At 49.2% G+C, this 16736-nt stretch overlaps 1 pseudogene across 1 annotated transcript in view; it reads left to right on the forward strand.

Moving 5' to 3' along the window:
• The first annotated feature begins 338 nt into the window (after nt 1-338).
• LOC308352960 (spermatogenesis-associated protein 31E1-like) overlaps nt 339-16736 on the forward strand; it is a 28016-nt pseudogene continuing 11618 nt past the window's right edge. Inside the window, exon 1 of the transcript in view lies at nt 339-665. The product of the transcript in view is annotated as a spermatogenesis-associated protein 31E1-like (transcript). The remainder of the gene's footprint in view (nt 666-16736) is intronic.

Genomic DNA, 16736 nt, shown 5'->3' on the forward strand with positions numbered 1-16736 from the left:
CTTCTACAAGCATGTATTTGTAACCAACTGTTAGGGTCCGTGATCAAAGGAATGAGACTGATGCAAAGCGAAAGTCAAGCAAAGCTTTATTTCGTGCCAAGCATCAAAAACCAAACCAACCGGTAGGGGCCGTCTCTTACCAAGAGGCGACGACAATGACCACGACAAGGCCACTCCCCAGACGAGGCTGCTCCGGACGAGGCCGCTCTCGAGGACCAAGAGGCGACAACAACGAGGACGACAACCCCAACGACACAGACTCTGCTCCCCATGATGCCACTCCAATGAGACCGCTCCCCAGATGAGGCCACTCGCCCATGAGGCCGCTCCCCGGAATGATGCCGCTCCGACGAGGCCGCTCACCGCAGGGCCGCGGCTCAGGGCGGCAAGGCCGCTGGCAGCGGGGCCACAGCTGGGGCGGCGAGGCCCTTCGCGGTGGTGAGGCTGCTGGCGGCGAGGCCATTCTCCGCGGCACCGCTGCCGACGACTATGACCACCAGGAGGACCAGGATGCTCCCACCGACCACGACGACCATGACGCTCTGAAGACTGCCCTAACGGCTCCTGACAGCGACTCTAACGCCTATTCTAACTCCTACAACTACTCCCCACCTCAGCCTCACAGACTAACCTTTATAGAGGTGGTTGAGCCCCGCCCACACCAGGTGGCCAATGAGATTTCAACTCACCACAGTAATATATGCACGCCCCACTGATTGGATGTCTGCATCCGGCCTGGACCGCCCCTATATCCGGGGTTTGCAACTAAGTTCCTCTGGCTAACCAGGCCCTTACATTACGATACAGTAGTAAGAGTTCTTCAGTGTGGTCGTTCCATTTGTATTCATATTTTGAATGGTTTGATGAAGTAGTTAGGAAGGAAAGGAATATTTCAGTGTTCTGGCTCTTCTTTAGCTGCCTTAAAGATTTCTCTTTTTTTCACTGTTTTTTTTTTTTTTTAAGTTTATTTATTGAGTAAACTCTATATCCAGTGTAGGGCTTGAACTCACAACCCTGAAATCAAGAGTTGCACGGTCTTCCGACTGAGCCAGCCAGGTGCCTCACTTTGTCATTGATTTTTAAGAGTTTTAATAAAAAAGACCAAGGTCTGGTGTTTTGTCTTGTTTTGTTGTTTTGGTTTTGGCTCACCAAATACCTCTGGGTTAATATTTTTTCATCAGTTCTGGAAAGTCCTTGGCCAGTATTTCTTTAAATGCTGTGAGTTTTGCTTCTGCTTTATTCTGTTTCTTCTCTCCTGTTGAGACTCCAATTACACATCCTGTAGAAATTTTGAGCATGTTCTACCTGTCTCTTATGATTTTATTTTCCCCCATGTTTATTTTCTTTCCTACTTATTTTGGATACTTTCTAGTGATTTGTCTTCAGGTGCAACAATCCTGTCCAATCTGCTCTTACATTCACCCACGGATATCATAATTAAGACACTGTGTTGTTTCAGTTCTAGAATGCTTATTTGATTTTCATACATTCCAATCCTCTGTTAAAACCCTCCATTTTCCATCTTCTCCATCTGTCTCTTGAATACATCGATCAGTTATTTAAAAGTCCTTATCTGCCACTGCTAATAGCTAGGTCATCTGTGATTCTGTTTCTATCACCCCTCGTCTCTCTTGGTTACCGGCTCTGTCATCTTGCCTCTTTGCATGGCTGCACCCTGAGAGTGTGCCAGGTACATCGTTAGAGGACCCAGGGATGTTCCCCACTATTGGAGGGGTTCCTCTATGTCAGAGGATGTGTGGGGGCTGATTCCCCACATCTATTTTGGGAAAACACAAAAATAAAGCCTACCACCAACCCAGAAAACATTTCCACAATTTTTTTTAAAAAGCTAGAGAACAGTTTTGTTATCGAATAAGCATTAAATTAATATTGCACAACCATTAGACAACCCGCTAAAGACGCTGCAAAGGCAGAGTAGAATCCCACCCTTTCCCACAGCCAGGGACACTCAGTCCGTTGCATTCTTGTACATTGTCCTAACTATCAAAAAGAAAATTAGAACTTGCGGTGTCTTTTTCACAAACAAGAAGTTACCACTTGGAGCTAAGGGTCGAAACTTGAACCCCCTAAAACAGAAAGATGGGGTGTCATACTCCTTGGTGTTTGTATTTTGAAGAGATACCTCTAAGATCTTCAAGAAGGACATTCTCAGGATGCCAGGAGTCCGGTTTAGCTTCTGCACATCTCATAGAGGCAGACAGAGCACTTACAACTTCAAATTTCCTAAACAAAATGATACAGAGACATTAGGAGGACAGAGTTCTCCTTCCCGTATGCACCAGGGAACATCTTACATTTCCTTGTGTGTGTGTGTGTGTGTGTGTGTGTGTGTGTGTGTGTGTCTTCAGATGGGTATTTAGCCTTACACCAGTCAGAGTTACACTCAATCAGAACTGGGTGGCAGTTTGGGTAAATTTTAGTGAGATTCAGTGTACCTTCAGTTCCCTCTAGTCCTTTCAGTTGAGAATCCATGGTGGATCTGGTTGGGTTGAGAAGATCCACTTCCTTTTTTCAGCTTCCTTTGAGCCAAACAGACAACAACTTCAAAATCTCACTAATGTCTTCAGTGAAGAAACCACTGTGTGCTTCAGGCACCCCCTCCCCCCATCTCTAAACTTGTTATTCTAATCTCATGCAAACACCCCTAGCAGAGGTCTCCCACCAAATGCAGCAGAAACCCTCAGGCCAGGGTCAAGTGTAGACCCTCAGTGTCTACTTGCTCCTCCCTGTAGAGGTCTCATCTCAGGCACCTACTGCCACAGGTCTTTCTTTCCTGAAGACCCTGAGGCTACAGGAGATCTTACTCTGCTTTTCAGAAGCTTTGGCATCGCCAGCTCCTTCCACACAATATTCAGCAGATGTCTTCTGAGGAAAACCACCCTGTGTCTCACGTTCTGGAAAGCTCCCGTGGTCTGACTCTGGATGAATGTGAGAGCTCTGCTGGTTTCTCTTGTCTCCAGAGGCAGTTGTTGGCCTTGGCCAATACCTGTTCCTCAGCCAGTGCCCAGAGCTGGCAGACGTGCCCAGGACAGGGAAGACGGCCGGCTCTTGGGGTGCCTGGAATGGCCATCCCCTGTTAGGAATGGCATTTCAGCCGGCCCCTGTGGCTCCCACGACCCTCCAGTATCATTCCCAATACAATCCCTGTGGTGCATGCCTTTGTTGTAAGGGGGATGGTTCTGTGCCTACAGGGATGGGGGCGGCAGAAGCTTCCCTCTGGACCACTCTCTGAGGCTTTGCTTCTGGGATGAAACCCTGAGCCTGTGCTCTTATTAAAATAAATAGTTAAGTAAGGGATCCACGTTTCTCCACAGTTTGTAACAACCAATTCTTCAAAAGCACAAATTACCCCTAAGTCCTCCCTTTTTTTAATTTTAAATGCCTGTGTGTCTTTCTGTTTTGTTTCACTTTCTGGACCTCTGATATTTTTTCTCAAATGACAGAACTCCATCTCAGGCACGGAGACATCATTTCGCCAGTCCGCCCACGTTGGCTTCCTCTCAGGTTTTTGGTCTGAGATGTTACTGGTTACAAGTTATTAAGTTATTAGTATCTTCCAATGAGGTGTGAAGAAAGAAAAATTGCTTTTTTTTAAAATCTTATTTATTTATTTGAGATAGAGAGAGAGAGAGCAAGTGGAGGAGGGACAGAAGAAGAGGGAGAGGGAGAATGTCAAGCAGCCGCCACACTGAGCACAGAGCCCAACACGGGGCTCGATCTCACCACCCTGAGATCACGACCCCAAAGCAAGATTGCTTTCTTTTGTAGCAAAAGAGACAAATGATTTTATGTGAGTGATAACTCCTTAATTCATCTGGCTTGTTACATTTGCATTCTTAATTTACAGGGAATGCGTATTCAGTGCATGGCATATAACGGCTTAGAAAGTTTAATATTTGATTAATGAGTTAGAATCGTATGGGCAGATTAAATGAAGAACAGATCGCAAGTCACACACACACACACTGAAGTAAAAAGAAAATAATACATGGTGCATAAGTCAGAAGTCAATTTTGGGTGAACCCGTCCCCTTTTGAATTCATTTATTGATTGATTTGTCCACCCATATGTCAATATTGATCACTCTTGGAGTAAGAGCTCCAAGGACCACTGACCAGGGGCTGTTCAGAATCCTATTTGGTGGAGAAAGTGATTAGTAGCCGCTTCTAGATGGATTTGAAAGATGACAGACATTCTCTTTATAAAGTGCTGGACAATTAAAAATCAGATTATTTGAGGGGGAGACAGCAGGGTGTTAACTGCAAAAATATGAGATGCTCACCACTCTGACCATCTCTATTAGCCTGAGAGCAAGAATGATACGGAGAAAAATAGTTCACGTGCTTCATGTATCAGACATCGGCTGGTAAACCACTGCTCCACTGAACAGCAAGCATCATAAATAACAGAAATTGGGATCAATGATACCAATATCTTGCTGTCTATTCCATAATGACATATTCTTATGCTTTGAGGTATAAAAAAATTAGGAGTCTTTGTATTTACTGCAAGAAAGACCGTAAACCTTGAGCAAAGGGGCGCACGACGTCTCTGGTGTGCTCATCACTTGAACCTGTGGCAGGTGCGAGGCCACCTGCATGCTGGGGAATGGTCCCAGCTGGACCAAGTGTGCCAGCCGCAGGGCACGAGGGAGCTGAGTGGAGTCTCCGCTGTGGCAAGCACGCAGGAGGTGGGCTGTGTCCCCCATGGAGCAGTCGGTATGGACTAGTTCCCTTACCCTCCGTGCTCTCCGTGTGACACCAGCACCCCCACGGTCCACTGCTCCTGGACCAGAACCACCTGCAGGACTGGCCCCTGCACGGGGCGGGCGACGGGGCGGTCCCACCACCAGCAGTCTCTCCCCACTGACAAGTAAGATGTACTCAGGCCAGGACACGAATGTTGACTTGGGAAAACCTACCAGTGGGATCCACCTACCAGGTGGGATCTGGAATCCAAAGAGGGGGTCCAAGTTTCAGTCCTGCAGGTGCCCGACGCTGGTACCTTGGCCGAGGTGGAGTCCACCGAATGGGACTGGGAGTCAGAAGACCTGGGGTTCCTCTCTCAGGCACACCCCACATCTCTGGGTATCAGCTGACTTACACTTGGTCAGGGTGGGCTGAGCCCAGGCAGCCTCGCTCCTTCCCTCCCCGCCTTCTTTGCAGCACAGACACTCACAGACACCCACCCAGCCAATGCGGGGGGCGGGGGTGCCCTCTCCGGCCAACAGAAGGGGAAAGAACCACTACATGCAAGAGCATGGGAGATCCAGAGCCCAGCAAAGGGGGCTTCTCTGGACTTCCAGTGCTGGGAGCAGAGGCAAAACAGGCAATGGATAGCAAGGGGACTCAGTGTCAGAAGTGGTGAGCAGCGGAGAGAAATATAGAAGAGGGGGGAGAGAGTGCCAGGGAGAAGGCTGCTGGATCCTGCCAAGGAAGCCCCCTTGACAAGGGAATGCTCAAGCCGAGGTCCAGGGTGGTGAGGGAGGCAGACACTCACACATCTGGGAAGCCTGCTCCAGGCAAAGGGAGAGCAGGTGCAAAGGCCCAAAGGCAGGGCATGTCAGCTGTGTGTGAGAAGCAAAGATGGTGAGATCTGAGTGGGGCTGGGTCATGCTGGACCTGGCAGGTCACTGGGCAACTCTGGCCTTTATTCCAAGTGGATGGGGCACCATGGGAGAGTTTGAACCGAGGAACTGTGAGAACAGGGGGAACATGTATTAGACCTTTGTCCCCGTGTCCTGGCGCAGAGCTCCGAAGACCCTTGGAATAGTCAGAGTAATGAGAGTAGCTTCTGCTTTCCAGTGACATGGCTGGTAGCCCCAGGATGGGGGCTTACAGCCAGGAGACCACCCATGTGGTTAGAGGGCTGGAATTTTCTGCCCCCCTTCATGACTTCCTGGGAAAGGAGAGGGGCTAGAGGTTGAGTCAATCACCCATGACCAAAGAATTAATCAACTGTGCCTATGTAATGAAACCTCCCTGAAAATTCCAAAAAGACCTTCTGGGTTGGTGAGGGCATGGAGGTGATGGAGGTTGTTGCCCCCCAAGAAAGCGTGGCAGTGCCCTGTCCCTGTCCACATGGCTCGCCCCATGCCTCTCGTCCACCTGGCTGTCCTGGAGTTGGAGCCTTAATAATAAACTGACAGTAGTGAGCAGAGCCCTTTCATGAGTTCTGCATGCCATTCTAGCAAATTCTCAAACCTGAGGAGCAGGTCATGGAATGCCCAGGCTAGAGCTGGTCTTGCAGAAGTGTGAGTGGCCCAGGACTTGTGACTGCTTTCTGAAGTGGGGGACGGTCTTGTGGGACTGGGGGGTCTGCCTCAGCTCGGGGTTAGTTCACATCAGAATGGATCTGAATTGTTCCACACCCAGCGGGTGTCAGAGCCTGGGCCCCTGGTGTAAAAAATGCCCATGACCTTTGGTGTCCAAGGCGTTGTTAGTGAAAACAGCTTGGGGAAGATGCCCCGACAGCTGGAAAGGGGTCGCCTGGGGTGGTTGCATTCCAGATGGAGCGTGGCAGCTGGCAGCCCGTCTGTGGTGGCCCGGTCATCTGGTCGGGATGGGGGAGGGGAGGATGGCAGCCCGCCAGCTGCTGGGACACCTGGTCTCCCAACACCACTCAATCCATGCTTTATTTCAGACACGTTGATCGTCTTGTGCTCCTCCAGGTCTTATGAGCCCTCCCGTCCAGGCGGCGATGAGGCACTTGTGCCGAGAGTGCTAAGGGGTCCTCATGGAGAATGAGGACAGGCAGGGAGAGGAGATCCGGCCACCGGGGGATGGGCGAGGACAGGGCAACCAAGCCTGGAACACAGAATGTGCTCTTGCTTGAGATTACCAGGAAGCAATCCGGTATTACAGAACAATTTCAGTGAGCCCATCACTGTGTTGACTGTATGGCCAAGGGCCAAGAGACACTCGGCTTCATCATCTAGGTAATAGGGAGCCAGGGGAGTCTTTCAGATTGAAAGGAGACATGGTAGAACCATGGCTCACACATCTCCTGGCACAGTGTGGTAAGGACCAAGGTGCGGTGGGATGTGCATAAGAGACAAAAGGCAGGACCACCAGAGGAGAGAGGGCAAAGGAGGCCTAGGGATCAAATGCAGGGAACCAGGAGGCTGGGCCAGCAGCCTCAGCCAGGAGCGCTGGAGGAGGAAGAGATGTCATTTGGGTCACAGATTCCAGAGAGTGGATGCCACACCCAGGACGTGGACCCAGACCAAGTGTCTAGTTTAGGCAGGAAACAGTTTAATTTTCAAAATCAAACATCCAGCCTTAGGATTTACTCATTTAATGTAGAGTATCCTGTGGAGAAATGTGCTAGCATTTCCACTTTATATTTAATTTGCAGCATCTCAGCTCATTAGAACTTTCTGAAGACTTCTCATGCCTTCACTAAATTACACCATAATAAATGAGCTGAGAACTTAGATGGTTTTCCCAGTTCAAGGTACTATATGCAATCATCCTCTGTTGTCTTACATCACTGCTTTTTGACCTATGCCACTTCTTCAACGTTGCGTATCTCATTACCCTGCATCTACACTTGACTCAAGAAAATCTAACCAGAGCTAACGTGTGGGACAGCTTGTGACAACCTGAGGAGTCGAGGAACTTTTTTTTTATGGCAGGTGTTCCAGAAGGGGGAAGCACGGCAGAGTCCAACTGATTCGATGACCTCGGGGTCTGAATTTTCTGTGTCTATGCCCTGAGCACTTTTCTTCCCTTCATGAAGGAGAATTCAAGCTTCGCATTTTGCTACGGCTCCCGCTGCATGAGCAGGGAGTGGTTTTGCCACCTCTCCTCTCTCTCTCTCTCTCTCTCCCCCATTCATTCTTTCCCCCAGGCTTTCCAGGACTATTTGGTCTTTCCCTCAGGGGTCAGAAAGCGAGTAGGGTCAGGTCACATTTCCCTGTATCTTACTTCCTTCAAAGACCGCTGGTGACCAGGAAGGCCAGTTGGGAAAGTGGGGTGCACAGGGATAGGTAAACTCCTTTACTGGTCTCATTTTGTGAGTTAATCAAGGTTACCAGCATCCAGGGTTGTAAATCCAGCTTCTGTCCTAGTCCTGAAACAGTGAACCGTCCAGAAGTCCTTCAGCAGGGGAGTGAGTTCACGAACTGTGCTACATCCATACAGCGGGACACGACCCATTAACAGAAGGAACACCTGACCCAGGAAAAAATGTGGATGACTCGGCAATGCATTTCACCATGAAGAAGCCTGGCCTGAAATGCTCTCCAGTCTCTGAGTCCATCTGTAACATCCTGGAAAGGGGACGCAGAAGGGATGGGGCACAGATCCGTTACCATCAGGGCTTGCCGGTGCCCGGAGGGTTCCGTGACAGAAGCAAAGCACGATGGGAGTTTTGCGACGAAGGAAATGGTTTTGCCGGTGGGTATGTGACTGTGCACCTTGGTCAACACCCACGGAGCGCACACCATAACGGGTGCCGTTAACTAAAGCTCACTCTTCACGGATACCTGTTAACGGGGCAAATCAGCCGGGAGGTGTGTTAAACCACCAGCTTTAGCCAAGGACCTTAGCTCTGCCATAAATGAGTAACATAAGGTCCTTACCCTCCATTCTGGAAAATTCCATCCCTCCACAAATTCCACTTGTGCAGGAAGGAAAGCACCTCAGCATGAGCCAGCACTAAGCTGCCCGCTCATAAATTTGCGGAAGACCCCCTAGAATCATTCCACTCACCTCCTGCTTCCGGGTTTGCACCTTTGTCTTGTCCCTAAATGAAGTCCGTTCCAGAGAAGAACCGGGAAACTTTCTCTACCGCGGGATATGTAGTTTTCACCCTGGGGTTCCGCACTCGTCTGTGTAACGAGAGAACGGAAACGGGGCCAGCCTGGGCAGGAGATTCCGTCTCTGCTTTTGGGAAGCAGCCCTTCGCAGAGCTCAAGACAGCAAGAGATGAACGGGGCGTTTCTCTGACGGAATCACTCGTGAAATGTCGGGGTTCTGCTCGAGCCTTCATCTATCACCTCCATGCCAGCCCACTCCCGAGGAAAACCACAGGGACCCCCAGCGTCTGTGGGAGTCAATCTGAAAGTCACTGACCAAGGGGAAATGTGGAGAAGCAAGAGGGGATGGAGGAAGGAGGAGGGAGACCCTGTTCTGTGCATGGTCATGGTGGTGGCCATTGATATGCATAAGCAGTTGTGTCACTCCCTACGTAAACGGAGTCACATGATTCCCTGCATTTCACTGCACTTTTTGCCCTGCCCCTATTTTGGTGACTCTCCTTGTCTAACACTCCCAGCGCACCAGGAAGGTCTACGATATTGGGCGCCATGTAGAAGGACTTCCATGTTCCAGGTCTTTGCTAGCTGTTCTGACTTTATGCATCCGCTGACACCAGGTTCCTAGGACGCCCTCCTGTGCTCGTCTGTTTCTCAAGCTCATGTTCATGCTGCAGCTCAAGGGCTTCTGCTGGGGCCCTCGCTTGCCCCCAGGCACCCACACTTGTAACTATCTGAAGTGCTACCAACAAACCAGTTTTAATGGGAGTAATGAGTGGACTCAGCCAAGGGAGTCTTAAATTCCTTTGGACCTGGTCTCCTTAGAAAATCCTTTCAAACCTTTGTTTAGGAATTAAAAAGCAGAGAGCAAGACTATTTAACAATTGCATACAAGTCTGAGATAAGTGGGCCCCTTTCCTCCCCACTGTGGGTCCCTTAGGTGACCTTGCAAACCAGGCTGGACCCTGGAGGCTGGCATTGAAGTGGCCTTGTCCACAGCAGAAAGTGCTCCAAGGCTTGGACCAGGGCAGGAAGTTGATCAAGCCCTGTTGTAGGGCAAAAAGTTGTTTGTTTACTTGTTGAGCAATGCTTTGGATGGACTGAAGAGACTCACAATAAGGACGTGAGTGAATAAGTTACCGCAGGAGGCTTTGAATCGAAGACTGTGGGCAGAGGCTGCCCGAGCGCCGAAGGGATGCATTTCACTCGGATTTTTAAGGAATGGGTTAGTGAGGGAGCAGCACACAGGTGTTGTGACTGGATGTCACGAAAGAACGTCCTCACACATCGGAGATCTGCACCCCGCGCAGCGCCCAGGGATACCCCGCGCAGCGCCCAGGGACACCGTAAAGCAAATATATGCTTACAGCGACTTTGAAATAAAATTGTTTCAAGGTCACTGGAAGTACCTCTTTACCTGTGGGTTTGCCTCGTGTCCAGGGTGCTCTGCATCCAAGATCGCTTTCTACGTGTGGTCTTGTAGGACCCCCACTTTGTTCTTTAACTGTTAGTTTTAATTAGAGTATGTTTTTTTGCCCTGCTGCTTTTATTGAAAGATTATTCTGTAGTCAAATTTGTCAGTCATAAAAATACATTCCACACCACATTGCTATGAAAAATTATTCCTTCCGGCTTATTATATCATCTGTAAAGAGTTTGTGGGGTTTTTTTTTATTTTTATTTTGAAATGAATTTTACCTTTTATTTAGTTTGGCAGAAAAGTTGCAAAGAGCACGGAGTTCCCATAGAGACTTCACCCAGTTTCCCCGTAACGTTACCTAACATAATCATTGTACACTTACCAATTCTAAGAAATTAACATTGACACATTATCATCATCCAAGCTGAACACTTGCCTGGAATTTAACTGCTTTTTCCCCTGGTGTCCCGCGATTCTGCACGGTATGTAGTCACTGTGTTTCCTCAGGTTTTCTCCAAAGAGAGAGTGGCTCAATCTGTCCTTGCTGGTCCTGATGTTTTGAAGAGCCCAGGTCAAATTTCCCATCAAGTGCCCTGGGGTTTGGGTGTGTCCAGGCTCCTCCCATGATCAGATGGGGTTTCTGGGAAGATCTGGGGAGGCATAGATTTTTGGAAGGATGCCGCAGTGGTGATGAGCCTGAGTCCTTCCGTTAGCTCAGTCACATGACTCATGAACCTTCAACACTTTGGCGCCCGCCTGTTTCTCCACTAGAGTTACTATTTTTCCCTTTCCCTTTTACTAATAAATAGTAAAAATACTATTTTTACTATTTATTAGAAATGAGTCATTAATTCTAGCCCATGCTCAGCAGAAGGGAAATCAAGCTTCACCTCCTGGAAAGAGGAATATCAAATAATTTTTGGACATATGTTAAAACCAACGTAGTAATTAATCAATATTTGGCGTTCGTCCGTGGATATTGCCAGCAGCAATATCGCTGTGATGTGCTAATGGTGATTTTCTATTCCCCTCATTTTGTCTGCATTCATTAATTGGAATTTTTCTGTAAGGGTGATTTTCTCCTTCTTCCATGTTTATTTATTAATTCAGCTGTTGGATAGAGAGTTGGACTGCAAATAGATTAAAGATCAAAAGAAGAAAGAAGGGAATATAAAACTAACCCAGGGATAAGAAAAACATCAGAAACACAGCAAAAACATTCAAGACAATTAAGCATTTCTAATCAACAATAAACACCCACAGAGTGTTAAGAGAGACTTCAACACACAGGGCACTACATACATAAAACAGACTCTATATTTTTGAGACATATCTAAAATACAATAAATCAAAGTCTACCATATCCCAAAATTCTTTTTTTTTAAGATTTTATTTATTTATTTGACAGAGAGAGATCACAAGTAGGCAGAGAGGCAGGCAGAGAGGGAAGGGAAAGCAGGCTCTCCGCTGAGCAGAGAGCCTGATGCGGGGCTCGATCCCAGGACCCTGAGATCATGACCTGAGCTGAAGGCAGAGGCTTAACCTACTGAGCCACCCAGATGCCCCCCAAAATTCTTTTTTTTTAAAGATTTTATTTATTTATCTGATAGAGAGAAAGAGAGAGCTTGAGCACAAGCAGGGGGAGAGTCAGAAGAAGAGGGAGAAGCAGGCTCCCCGCTGACCAGGGACCCCAATGCGGGGCTTGATCCCAGGACTCTGGGATCATGACCTGAGCCAAAGGCAGGCCCTTCACTGACTGAGCCCCCCAGGCATCCTATATCCAAAAATTCTTACAAATGAGCTATGAGGACGACAGGAACAACAAAGCTAAGGCGTCCCAATTTTTAAAAATCCACAAAAGACACGGATGGGCAATTTCCAGAGAGGAACACTAAAAATCCATTCAGTGAAAAGATGCTCCATCCACGAGTAAACCAGGAAATGTAGGTTGAAATAATGAGACACACTTCACATCCATCAAAGTGACTAATAAGGGGGTCATAATAACATGTGTTGGCCAAGGTGGGAGGAAACAGCCTTTTGAGCCCTTCTGTGGGAGTGTAAATCACAGAACGTTCTGGAAAGGAGTCTGGGGAGCATTCAGTGACACAAAGTGTGTGTTCTGTGACCAGTTATCTCATTCCTGGGCCTCTATCTGAGAGACACTCTTAAATTGGTCCATAGGGAGACACAGATGCAGGCTCAGTGTGTTGCGGCAGGGAATTAGAAACAACATACTTTCTATTGTTGGTGAACTGATGAGACAGATGCAGTCACTGCTTACTACAGAACCTGCGGCAGGGGGAAAGCCCCAGGTGGGAAGCAGGACCGACGGCAACATAAGTAGCCCCAGAGTGCACAGGGAAAGGAGAAGGCAGAGAACGAGATTCTGGCGCAGAACTGTTCACATGGAGGAAAAGCACATGCTCAGAGCCCCCACGTCGTACCCGGCTGCAGCATCTTTGGGGACACACACAAACATACTAAGAGGAGTGTTTTTTTTTTTGTTTTTTTTTTTGTTTTTTTTAAAGATTTTATTTATTATTTATTTGACAGAGAGAGATCCCAGTAGACAGAGGCAGGCAGAGGCAGAGAGAGAGAGAGGGAAGCAGGCTCCCTGCCGAGCAGAGAGCCCGATGCGGGACTTGATCCCAGGACTCTGAGATCATGACCCGAGCCGAAGGCAGCGGCTTAACCCACTGAGCCACCCAGGCGCCCTAAGAGGAGTGTTTTGTGAGGAAGGGAACAGAAACATGAGGATAAGGGGAACACTGTGAGGATGGTGTTTGCGGACCCCTGGTTCTATTACACTCTGTACAGAGGAAGGTGACTAACTTACTCCAAGGAATGGATTTTTTTTTAATTAGGAAGCAATAATTTGGATATGCCCTATGGCCCAGGAGATACTGGTGCATACGTGGAATGAGGTAAAAATAAGAGCTCCCACAGTTACTGTGTTCGGGACACGGATAAACAAAAATGTGGTCTATCCACACAATGGACTACTATTTGGCTGTAAGAAACAGTAAAATAGGTGCTCCGGTGGGATGGCTCTCAAACATGTTGTGGCCAGCACAAGAAGAGGATGCAAAGGGTCACACATTATGTGTTTCTATTGATAGGAAATAGTTAAAACTGGTGAATCCACGAGACAGGAAGCAGGTACGCGCTTGCCAGGGTGAGATGGGGGCAAGGGAAAAGGGAGTAACTGCCTAACGGTTTGGGATCTCCTTTGGGGGCAGAAAAATTAGTTTGGTTCCACACAAAGGTCACTGTTGCACAAGATTGTGACTGGACTAAATCCCAGTAAATTGTAGACTTTAAAATAGTAAATTATATGTTATCTGAACTCTACTTCAATGAAAGTGTGATCTTCGCGGTTACCACAGAGGAGAGCAGATGACTTCTCTCTGAAGGGACACAGCCTTGTCATAAATCCCAGTTTACTAAATAATTAGTCTCAGTCCCAAAAATTGGGGGAAGCACACCTCTCAGACCGATCGTTTAGAGCAGAAGAACCAGAGTATATCTCAAGTCTTTATAATCCGTAGTTTGGCCAGGAAGCAAATAACGGATTTTTTTTAAAGATTTTATTTATTTAATTGATAGGGAGAGAGATCACCAGTAGGCAGAGAGGCAGGCAGAGAGAGGTGGGGGAAGCAGGCTCCCCGCTGAGCAGAGAGCCCGATGCGGGGCTCGATCCCAGGATCCTGAGACCATGACCTGAGCCGAAGGCAGAGGCTTTAACCACTGAGCCACCCGGGCGCCCCAAATAATGGATTTTAATAATGCCTTAGACATGCATTACTACGTTAATAACCAACAATGTTTAATATTTCTTTGTGGTCCAGGTATATGGGGTTATTATGCATGATATATTAAATGTATTTCTGCATTAAACGTATATTATATATACAATCATAAAATTATAGGGGAACCGGCGACTCGGATCCGGCGGGCGTCTGCGGAGAAGGACGCCCGCGGCTGGACTCGAACCGCCCTTCGGAGAGGACCGGAGTGACGGGGTCTCCGGAAGCGAAGACGTCCGGGCTCCGCCGGCTTCCGGCTGGCTGCGCGGTCGCACGGGAGCGCCGGGAGCGAGGCCCGGACGGCAACCGGGGCGGAGCGCGTCCGACGGTTCCGGGCAGGGAGGACAAGGAAGGACAAGGAACAAGGACAAGGACAAGGACAAGGAACCCGATGAGCGACGCACCAGCCTCGCGGGGCCCCGACCTCTCCGGCCCGCAGCCGGACCCCTCCGAACCCGGCCGAGTCCGCACGTCGCCTCCTGCGTTAAGTCCCACTAAGAAGTAACGCGGCCGAAAGCCCACTTTCCTCCGAAAGTTGGAGCCCGAAGGAGGCGACCCACACGCCTCGGGGCTGGAGGTCGAGGGTAGAAGGACCAGGAAGGCAGGTCAAGACGCACTTGCCGAGACGGACCCGCTAAGCGGAGAGTCTGCGTCTGACGTGGCGGCTTTGGGTCGGTTTGTCCGACCGGTTGGTTGGCGGAAACGTAGCCCGAAAGGTGGCTTCTTCCCGGTAGAGCTAAAGCACCAGGCCGGCCTTGGTGTCCTCCAAAGGCGGGGATCCGAAGCTCAGGGGGTTCCGTAGGCAGTTTGGCCTGGTGGACAAAGCAGCATGTTGGGGGCCGTAATCACAACAGTTTTATTTATTTCTCACAGTCACGGGGTCTGGAGGTCTGAGGTCAGGATGCCAGCGTGGTCAGCTTCTGGCGAGGGCCCGGGCTGCAGACTGCCAGTTTTCTCCCACGGTTTCTGGAGTGTTTTTCCAAAGAGCCCTAATCCCATTCATGACGGTTGCCCCCTCCTGATGTAATCGTCTCCCAAGGACCTCCTCCCAAGACCATCACACCAGGGACTGGAATTCCGGCATAGGGATTTCAGTGGACAGAAAGCCTTCGTCTGTTGTGGCACGCTGGGGAAGTGAAAGTGCAGTTGTCACAAAGACATTCTGACCCACCCTGGGAAGGACCAGACCCCAGACCTTCCACCAGGACTGTGAGAAATCACTAGTGAGTGGAGGCCGCATCCTTGAAGGGTTCTGTGGCTGCTCTGCACCATGAGCCGGACCCTCCAGCGGGAACTGTGGCTATAACAGGGAAACCGGCATGCAGTAGAATCGGTTGGATCGGGGGTGGCATGGGCCAGGGGTGGCACCCCACAACCAAAGCCGTGTGGACCTGCGGCCGTCGTGGACAGCAGAGCCAACGCTGTAATCGGCACTTGATCCCTGTGTTCTAGAAAGGAAAGAAATGGGACGTCCAATACTCGACCTGTGTGAGCAATGTTAGTCGAGTGAACAGACCTTAACTTGAGTCCTGGAAACAGAGAGCGACGGCTCCTCAGTCTTGAGCCAGTTTGCAAACCCAAAACGCCTTGAGTGGTTGCAAGGCCAAGAGGGGTGACTCTGCGACCGTGCCCAAAGTTTTTACTGTTAATCCTTCACCCAGACTTCCCCAAAGGAACCTCCGGCCCTCTGCAGGGTTACTGTGCATTGCAAAAAAGAAACTAATCAGACTTTTCAGAGACTATGAACATGGGCTCCGAGTTGACAGGAATTTCAGGAGACCCGAAACGTCCCTGTTGTCCAGCAATCAGAGTAGAAGCTCATGGAAATCAGACAGTCGAAGGCTGATCTCAGAGTCGGGCCGGTGGATCCCTAAGTTTATCCTGTGGTTATTCCGCAGGTCTGGACTGCGTAGTTGGGAAGACCTTCCCGGAGCCAGCAACATCCCTGTGTTGATTCCACGGCCTATTAATAAGTACTGTTATGGTGAGGAAGCCACTAGAACTGTCTCTAGTGGAAAAGCATAAGTTATGGCACATTTCTAGAGGAACTGCAGAGATGAACGCCACCACCAAGGACTTGAGGGGTGCAGGGTGGTGATGGCCAACCCCTCCCCACTCCAGCTTGCCTATTAAGTCTGTGCAGAAAACAGATGGATCCTGAATAATGACTATAGGTTCTTGTAACTTTACCCAGATGGTGACTCTGTGCTCCTGCACCAGATGTAGCCTCATTGCTTGGACAAATTAACACGTCCCCCACAGTTGAGTCTACAGCTATCAGCCTGAAAAATGCTCTCTCCTCCAACCTGTTGGTAAAAACCACCAGAAGCAGTTTCCTTTCAGCTGGCCAGGCCAGCAATACCCTCTCCTGTCCTACAGCGGCATATCAGCTCTCCAGCCCTGTGTCATGGTTTAGTTCCCAGGGATCTTGACTGCCTGTCCCTTCCACACAAGAGACCATGCTCACACGAGCCCATGACATTGACGACTGGACCTCGTGAACAAGAAGCCGCAACCACTGTAGAGTTATTGGGAAGACGTTAGTACGAGGGAGGGTGGGAAGTACATCAGACAAATTCAGAGGCCTTTGACCTCAGTGAAATTTCTAGGGTCCTGGCCTGTGGAGCACGATGAGATGTCCCTTCTAACTTGTCACTTGCTGTATCTGACCCCTCCAACAGCCATGAATGAGGCATGATGCCCATGACCTCCTTTGACTTTTGGAGGC

The sequence above is a fragment of the Martes martes genome, assembly GCF_963455335.1.
Source record: "Martes martes genome assembly, chromosome: 12".
NCBI classification, from domain to species: domain Eukaryota; kingdom Metazoa; phylum Chordata; class Mammalia; order Carnivora; family Mustelidae; genus Martes; species Martes martes.